Source organism: Larus michahellis, unplaced genomic scaffold, assembly GCF_964199755.1.
Source record: "Larus michahellis unplaced genomic scaffold, bLarMic1.1 SCAFFOLD_69, whole genome shotgun sequence".
Classification (NCBI taxonomy): domain Eukaryota; kingdom Metazoa; phylum Chordata; class Aves; order Charadriiformes; family Laridae; genus Larus; species Larus michahellis.
The window spans coordinates 946,841-955,778 of NW_027436445.1; the positions used below are offsets into that span (position 1 = coordinate 946,841).

The 8,938-nt window shown below is 60.6% G+C and overlaps 1 long non-coding RNA gene across 1 annotated transcript; it reads right to left on the bottom strand.

The window, feature by feature from the left end:
- Positions 1-274: 274 nt before the first annotated feature.
- On the bottom strand, positions 275-8,309 carry LOC141737452 (uncharacterized). The gene is made up of 3 exons (XR_012585182.1): positions 8,212-8,309; positions 6,777-7,146; positions 275-913 (listed from the first exon to the last, which is right to left on the bottom strand). It is a non-coding gene; the product is annotated as an uncharacterized LOC141737452 (long non-coding RNA).
- Positions 8,310-8,938: the final 629 nt, after the last annotated feature.

Consider the following 8,938-nt stretch of genomic DNA (forward strand, 5'->3'; position numbering starts at 1 on the left):
GGCTCAGCGTTACGAGTGCCTCGGGCGGATCTCTGGTGGTATTGTGGAGGGAGGACTTTGCGATCTGTGTTGCCGGCTAACTGGAAAGGTACATGTGGAATGGTACAATTGGCAATACCATTCACCCTGGCATTTGAAAACGAAACAGGATCCCTGAGCTCAGGCAATAGAGTAAAAAGAAGTTGAGGTGTATCCCTTGATGAACGGATCTAGAGAGAGACCCCACTGGAGTCCCTAGAGGGGTCCCAGATGAACACAAAGCAAGGAATCAGATAGGAGCAGGATTCGAATTTGTCTTTTTCTGGTGGGTAACTATAAACAGAAATGTAGGTTGGATAAATTATATTTACTATAACCAACAGAAGTTTATTAATTATAACAGAGATACATTAAAGGGAATAGCGGAACAATTGGATGCAACCAGCCGAATGGCATGGGAAAATAGGATCACCCTGGACATGGTCTTAGCGGGGAAGGGAGGGGTGTGTGTAATGTTAGGGAATCGGCGCTGTACCTTCATCCCCAACAATCCAGCTCCAGATGGTACTATAACTAAAGCCCTTCCAGGGCTCACCAGTCTAGCTGATGAGTTAGCTGAGAACTCTGGAATAGACACCTCACGGACAGGTTGGCTGGATTCCTGGTTTGGGAAATGGAAAGGTGTGGCGGTATCAATATTGACTTCTCTTTTAATGGTAGTGGGAATGTTAGTGGCTGTAGGATGCTGTATCATTCCCTGTGTGCGAGGATTACTTCAGTGATTGATTGAAACTGCCCTAATGAAACGAATGGAAGTAGACCCTCCCCCATACCCTGGAAAAATGCTTCATCTAGAAGAAAATAAAAACTCTCGAGAAGAAGAAGAATGTAACATCATGCTGTCAGGTCTAGAGGCCTCATATGGAACCATGCCCTAGAAATGCAAAAGACAATAAGATTATGAAAAAGGAAAGGAGGAAGTTGTAAGAAAGGCAGGTATTGCTTTTGCAGAGGAGAAACGCCGCTGCCATCAGAGGTGACACGATAAGGGAATGACTAAGACAAAGAGGCTCCAGCAAAGGCTTGTAGAACATCTCTTATCACACAGATAAAAGGACAAACTGATTCCTACTGGATTAGTGTCTAGAAGGGGAGTCAAACATTTAACCAGGGCTAATGAGATTGAGCAATCTTTTACCAAAAAGGAAAGAAATAAACTAGTCAGATAATCCCTTTGGGTGTAGCATAGAGGGAAGTAAACAGAGGCAGGACACCCGGGAAGAATTTTAGGTGCCTCGGACAGACTGTGAACCCTGGAGTACCTAACCAATGGGAAACAGGGGAGGGAAAAATTCATCCAGGATTAGGGAATAAAAAGGTGTGTTTCAAGAACTGGAAGTGTGCCCACTTGCTAGGTCACCTGCTCTTGCAAGAACGTGGATAAAAATGTGCTTCACAGAGGATTCTGCCTGAGCCTATTTCATTCTGACCGGAACTTGTTTCTCACAGGGGACAGATTTAAGGGAGGGGACTGTATCTGGGGGGGGTGGTGTGTTTGGGGGGGTGAGGAGAGGGACATGTTTAGGGGAGGGGGGGTTAGAGTAGCTTCGATAGGGCCTTTTCTCTCGTGTTTTTCCATTAAAAGTTGTTTCTCCAGCCCCGCTCCGTGCCTGTCTGGGAGGGGAGGGAGCGCGGGGGACAGTGGGAATCAGTCCCCACCAGGTGCCACAGCCCCACATGGGACCCCGAAGGGCACCGAGCCGCCCCCAGGGACGAATCAAAGCCAGCGGGGTGGCAGTGGCGGGGGGGGGGGGGGGGGGGGTCCCCTGTCCCCTTCCCCAGGGGCAGCCAGGACAGACGGGTCCCCGCCGGACCCACGGACACGGCCCCATGCAGAAAGCAGCACGGAGCCCCCGGGACAAGGACAGACCTTGGGGAGCGGGAGGGGACAAACACACATGACCACAAGGGCTACCAGGCCTTCGGCTGGACCCCGGCCAGCGTCCCCTCCCGCGGGGACAGGGCTCGGGGCAAAGCCCCCAAAGCCTCGGCACAATCACCCTCGTCCACGGCTCCGCAGCCCGGCTTTGCCTCCCTGCGCTGCCCAATCACCCCAAATCACCCCCACAACGGCCAGGGAGGAGCTGCCGGCCAGGCAGGGACCCTCCTCCCCTTCTCTCCCTGTACCTTTGCCAGCCCCGACACCAGCCAGGGGGGGAAATAAGGAAAGAAATAAACAAAGAAATGATGGCAGGGGCCAAAAGTGCCTGGAAACCCCAGCTCTTTATTGCCCGCTCCCCCTCGCAGCTCCACAGCCCGGGGCCAATGCAGCCAAGGGCGCCTTTGGGCAGTGGCCCCCCCTCTGCGGGTCTGGCACGCAGAAGGTGCGAGGGGAGGTTCCTGGTCCCCATCCGGGCACCCCCAAACGTCGGGGGCTGAGCCCCTGCCCGAGTGATGCTGCCGGAGCGGGGGGAGCCGCTGCAGGCCCCGGGTGGGCGCAGTCCCCTTGGCCTCGGCAGGGCCCGGCACAGCTCCCGGCACCGCTGCTGCTCCGTGTCCGGCCTCCCAACCCCCCGCCCCGAGCACCCTCCTGCACCCAAAACTCCCGTCCCCTGCAGCAGCTGCACCGCCACCGCCCGCAGCTCTCAGGGGCCGCGGGGAGCTGCTCTGCGCCAGACAAGGAGGAAAAGGGAAGAGAAAGACCAGAACCCAAACTGCAGGGCTGACCATGAGTTAACTGCAGGGCTGCCCAGCACCACACACAGTGCTCCAGGTGAAGCCGCGCCAGCGCTGAACACAGTGAGACAATCCCCTCCCTTGGCCGCCTGCTTCTACTGTCTTTGATGCCCCCCACGATGCGCTTGCCCTCTTGCTGCCAGGGGACACTGCTGGCTCCTCCTGAGCTGCTCACCACCCCCACACCCCTTTCTGCAGGGCTGCTCCCCAGACGCCCCCTCCCCATTCCCACTGCTGCCGCCGTTACTCCCTCCCTCCCACCTGCAGAACACGGCACTTGGACTGCTTCAATTTCACGCCGCTCAGGATTGCCCAACGCTCCAAGCCATCTAGAGCCTTCTGCAAGGCCTCTTGGCCCTCAACAGACTCAACAGCACCTCCCAGTTTGGGATCACCGGCAACCTTCCTAATGGGGCATTCAGCTCCCAAAATCCAGGGGAGCAGCTCTGCCCACCCTTTTTCTGACAATTTGAAACTCAACCATTTCATGATGTCTGCAGCCAAGACCTTCCCGTCTCCCACGAGTCCTTCTCCGCTCACAACCACCATGTCTCCCAGGGCATCTTTCCTCGATGGCCCCCGAGCGCTACCAACAAGAAGTTCCCATTTCCCACAAACTGCAGGAACTGCCCAGCCCTGCTCCTCACAGCACCAGGGGCTTCCCACATGCTGTCTGGGAAGATGAAATCTGCCATAAGGAGACGGGCTCCTGACACAGAGGTGTCTCCTCATCCCCTAGAGATCCAGAGACTCATGGCCTCAGTGCCGGCATCCTGGCTGGGCGATGGGTCGCAGACCCCCACTGCACCATCGTGGCTGGACCATCAAACCTCTCCCTTGGGCACAGTGCGACCCCTCCACCCCTGCCCTGCCACCCCCCCACACACAGCCCGGCACCTCCAGTGCAGCCCCTCAGCCGTGGGACCGTCCCACCGAGCCCCACTCACCCCAAAGACACCCCAGCTCTGGGAAGCCACCAAGGCTCCAGCCAAAGGCACTTGCACTCACAGCCCCCGGTAGCTGCCTGTAAGGGCTGCAGGCCCTCAGCCCCCCCGAGCCCCTTCCCTCCCCAGCAGGAGCTGGGGGGGCTGCTGGGGGGGCCGTTGGGAGGGGGCGGGGCACAGGGAGCCCCAACATTCCATCCTGGAGACGCCAAAGAGTCCTTAGCAGCGGAGAGACTGAGGGGACCCACCATGGCGCTGCCACCTCGGTGGCTCACACTGCACGGCCCCCGTGTCCCCCCGGCGCCGCAGAGCCTGCACGATTTTGTGCTCCCACAAACCTTCTACCCCCAAGGCAGGGACAGACCCCGACCCACAGCCCGGGGATGCTCTCGGGGCCAAGAGCGCAGGAGGTGACCATGGCTCCTGTCTCTCTTCCAGGCGCAGCCACCCTGTTCCCACCGCCCGGGCAGCAGCTGCTCTTCCCCACGGCCTGGGCACCCCCAGTGGGGGCGGCCCCACAGGCCCCACCACCAGGTATGGCACCCCTGTCCCCTCGGCCGCCCCAACACCTTTTGGCACCCAAGAACCCTGGGCACCTTCAGCCTCCCCCTCCCCTCTCCACGGTCACCTTCACCATCCCACCTCCCCTGTTCCCCCCCCGGCAGTTCTGGCACGGGGGCTCAGCAAGCCCGGCTGAGTGTCCCTGCCCTCGCCTGCCCAGTGAATCCCAGTTCCTGAGAATTTCCACAATACTTGGGGCCACCTCTCGGGGACGAGAGCGCAGGAGGTGACCGCCGGCCATGGCTCCTGTCTCTCTTCCAGGAGCAGCCACCCTGTTCCCACCGCCCGGGCAGCAGCAGCCATTCCCTGCAGCCTGGGCAGCCCCACAGGTCCCACAGGCCCCACCACCAGGTATGGCACCCCTGTCCCCTCTGCCACCCTGACACCATCAGCACCCTGATGGCCATGGGGGGCGGTTCGGCGGGTGCCCCGGGGGGTGCCCACGGCCCAGCACAGCTCCGTTCTACCCACACAGGGCTGCACAGGGCCCCATGCGGTGGCTACGGCATCGACCCAAGCTTCGTCCACATCGAGTGGACGGTCAACAATGTGCCTGCGCTGGCCACCGCCACCCTCGGCCATGGCACTGCTGCTCCGCCAGGCGCTGCCCTGTGTGGTCCCAGGGGCTGCGGGACCCTCCCAGCCTGGGCAGCCCCTGGCACCCCCCAGGGACAACACCCACTGCCCCACACGACGCAGCTCCCAGCCTACGGCCACCAGGGCACAGCGGTGCCCGCAGCCCCCACGCTGCTGCTCACATCCATCCCCGGACGCCAGCATCTCAAGGGACAGCCTGCAGGTACCAACAGCTCCGGCACGGCCATACCTGTGCAGACACCCCCTGCCAGCCGCATCCCCACGGGCACCTGCGTCTCCTCCAGACCCATTGCAGCCCCCCACAAAGAAGCTCCTATCGACCTGGATGCCAACATTGAAGTGACCGAGGAGATGCTCCCCAAGACGCCCTCAGGCTCTTTGGTTCCTCCCCAGACGCAGTGCAGGTCGTCCAGGACCCTGACACCGGTGTCCCCACACCTGGGGAACGTGGTGGCGCCGGCAGAGAGGGGAGAGCAGTGGCCCCAGCACCCACCCAGCTGCCAACCTCCATCCCTGCCTCTGAAAACACCGAGGAATGCTCTTCAGTGACCAACAGCTCCAGCAGGGCCTCCCCCACGCAGACACCCCTGGGCAGCAACATCTCCTCAGAAAGCGACACATCCTCAGAGCGTGACATCTCCCCAAAAAGCAACATCGTCTCAGCGTTCAACATCTCCCCAAAGAGCAACACCTCCCCAAAGAGCGACATCTCCTTAGAGCATGACATCTCACCAGAGCGCAACATCTCCTCCGAGAGTGACATCTCCCCAGAGCGCAGTTTATCCCCAAAGAGCGACATCTCCCCAAAGAGCAACATCTCTGCGTTCAACATCTCCCCAAAGAACAACACCTCCCCAAAGAGCAACATCTCCTTTGAGAGTGACATCTCAGGGCACAACATCTCTCCAAAGAGTGACACCTCCTCGGGGCGCGACATCTCTGCAGAGCGCAACATCTCCTCCAAGAGCGACACCTCCCCAGAGCACAATTTCTCCCCAAAAAGCGACATCTCCTCAGAAGACAACAGCTCAGACCACAACATCATCTCCCTAAAGAGTGACACCTTCTGGAGCAGCGACAACCTCTCCGAGAGTGACATCTCCTGGGAGAAAGATGTCCCCAGCAGCGCCTCTGCTGTCCCCCACAGCCAAGCCCTCGGGGACAAGGACGGCCACCTTGCAGTGTCCCAGAAGGTGCCTTTCGAGTACTACAGCATGGAGGAGACCCTGGAGGCCATCCGCATCCTAGAAGAATCCCTCTATGGGACGGAGTCCCAGGAGCCGTGGGGGGACGTGGGGATGGAGCTACCGCCGGCCCAGCCCACCGTGGTGGAGAAGCGGGGGACAAAGCGGGGGCCAAGCCCCCCGTCGCTACCACCCAACAAGCGCAGGGCTCTGGCAGGCTGCCCGGGGGTGGCAGGGGGGAAGAGACCCCCCCCAGTGAGGAGACAGAGATGATGGGGGGCAGAGGGGGGGTGCATTTGAGGGGTGGGGGAGGGTTGTATTTAGGGGACGGGGGCAGATTTAAGGGAGGGGATTGTATCTGGGAGGGTGGTGCATTTGGAGGTGGGGTAACGTATTTTGAGAGATGGGGGATGTGTTTAGGGGTGGGGGGCTTAGAGTAGCTTCGATAGGGCCTTTTCTCTCCTGTTTTTCCATTACAAGTTGTAGTGGGCAGTGTACCTGGGGGACACGGTGAGGGATATGTTTAGAGGACCAGCGTGTATTTGAGGGGGTGGGGGGGAGTGTATTTGGGGAGGCTGGGGGGAGGGACGCGTTTAGGGGAGGGGGGCTTAGAGTGGCTTTGTTAGGACATTTTCTCTTGTGTTTTTCCATTAAAAGTTGTTTCTCCAGTCCCACTCTGTGCCTGTGTGGGAGGGGAGGGAGCACAGGAGGGGTCAGCGGGAATGGGCCCCCACCAGGTGCCACAGCCCCGCTGAAAGGGTATTTTCATTCATACCTGTCTCTTGTTTAACTTGGACGTTCAAGCAGCTCAACTTTTTCTGACTTACTTCTCCCTGTATACACATCACACTCTCCTGCAATCAGCCTTTCCTTTTCTCCTGACTTGGCCTTTCCCAGCGAGTTCTTGGGTAGTGGTTTTCTTCAAAGCTGCTTTAGTGCTGCTGAAGGATGTTGAAGCGACAGCTCTGGCGATCCAAGCACTGTACTCGCCCATGAAAGCCACCCAGCTCAGGCAGCCGCAACACAGGATTCACAGCTCCTCGCTCCCCTGGACACGCTTCCAACCTCCGTATGACCCGATTCTATGACTATGGAGCTGGAGAGGCTGCAACCAGGGTCCCAAACACATGGGGAAGATGGGGCAGCTATAGGGGAGGAAGCAGAGGTCAGAGAGTGCCATCTCACACCAAGCACCCCACACTTGTCACATCACTCTGTCTTTCAGTCTGAACTCCCACCCACACACCAAACACAAGGACAGACTTTGCACTCCGGCCACTCTCATGAGCACCAGCCCTTGCTCGCTGCATTAGCAGCACAGCCTCCTTCATACACCCACCAGGAACGTGTGGCAGCACCAAACATCTGCAGTGAGTTTTGTGCTGGCTACAGCCCATGTCAGAGAACGACCCCAGCCCCCAGAGGGAAGGTGACTTTGTCCCACGGCTCCTCCATCCATCCTGCAGCCTGCCCACAGCAGGAAGAAGGCACAACGGCCTGCACCAAAGGAGGAGCAAAAAACAGTTCCTCCCATGGGCCACCAGCAGCCGAAACACAAAGCCCTCTCACACCTCTGCTGGGCTGAGCTTGAAAACGCTTCCAAAGGGTAATGTGGAAAACCCTGTTGCCGGAGCAGCACCAACAGAATTCTGCCCACGGGACAGCTTCAAGCAGATTTACACCTCTGTGCAATGGGAGACGGCTGAGCCCTGAGCAACCAGGCCTTGCATTTACTGCTTCAAAAAACCCCACATTAAAAAAGCCCACACCCAGCGCCCTGCATCTCTGCAGAGAGCTCCACCTTCTCCAGCTGACAGCCAGCAGGAGGCAGAAGAGCCAAAGCCCCAAAGCACAGAACCCCTCAGAGGTCACCAGATGGGGGCCTCTAGGGGGGTTGTTCTGTCCCTCGAGCCAGGATGAGCCCTGCTCCCCCGGCACAGCAGCTGCTGCTCATCCCGAACGCCTCACAGGTCAGCACCCAGGAAGTGCCCCAAAACACAGGCCCTCAGGAGCCACAACACGGGACGACACCTCTCCCCGGTGCAAGGCCCACACACCGGCCGCCCCGCGCCGCCCCTCCCCACACGGACAGCCCCTCCCCCGGGGGTCCTGCCCCCACGGCCAGGCCCTTCCTGAGGGCCGCCCCCAGCCCACAGGCCCTGCTCCCCCGCAGAGCGCTCAGAGCCTCCCACAGCTGGACGGACACTGACCTCAGCGGCGCTGCGACCCCTCGCACAGCCCGCCCGGCCGCCGCCCCCAGCCCGGGCACACACAAGCCCCGGCCCCGCCGCCGCCGCTCTGAGGCGGCCTGGCCGCCGCCGGGCCTTTTATACCCGCCCCGCACACGCGCCCCCGTCACGTGGCCCGCCCGGCCCCTGCCCTCATCCCCGCGTGCGGCAGCATGGCGGCGGTGGCCCCCGCTGAGTGCGGGCCCACGACGGCCCCGGCCCCGGCCCCGGCCCTGCCCCGCCGGCCCCCCGGTACGTGCCCGGGCCCCCTCCTAACCCCCCTCGGTACGTGCCAGGCCCCCCCCCAACCCCCACAGTACATGCGCAGACCTCCCCATAACCCCCCGGGTACAGGTATGGCCCTTCCATAACCCCCCTGGTAGGGGCCAGGGCCCTCCATAACCCCCCCACTACGTGTACGGCCCCCCCATAACCCCCTCCCGGTACATGCCAAGCCTCTGCACTGCCCCCCCAGTACATGCCCGGCCCCGCTGTCCCCCCAGCAGCCCCCTGTCCCCCATGGCCCTGTCACACCGCTCCCCCCATGGCTGGGGTGACAGGGGTGTGATGTTTCTGTAGGTTCCTCGCCTCCAAGGAGCAGTTCCATGCCTACCTGCGGGCCCGGGGCGAGCCCAGCGGCGGGGGCGAGGAGGAGGAGGAGGTCGGCAGCTGCCAGAGCGAGCCCCCCACCAAACGGGTTGTAATAAAT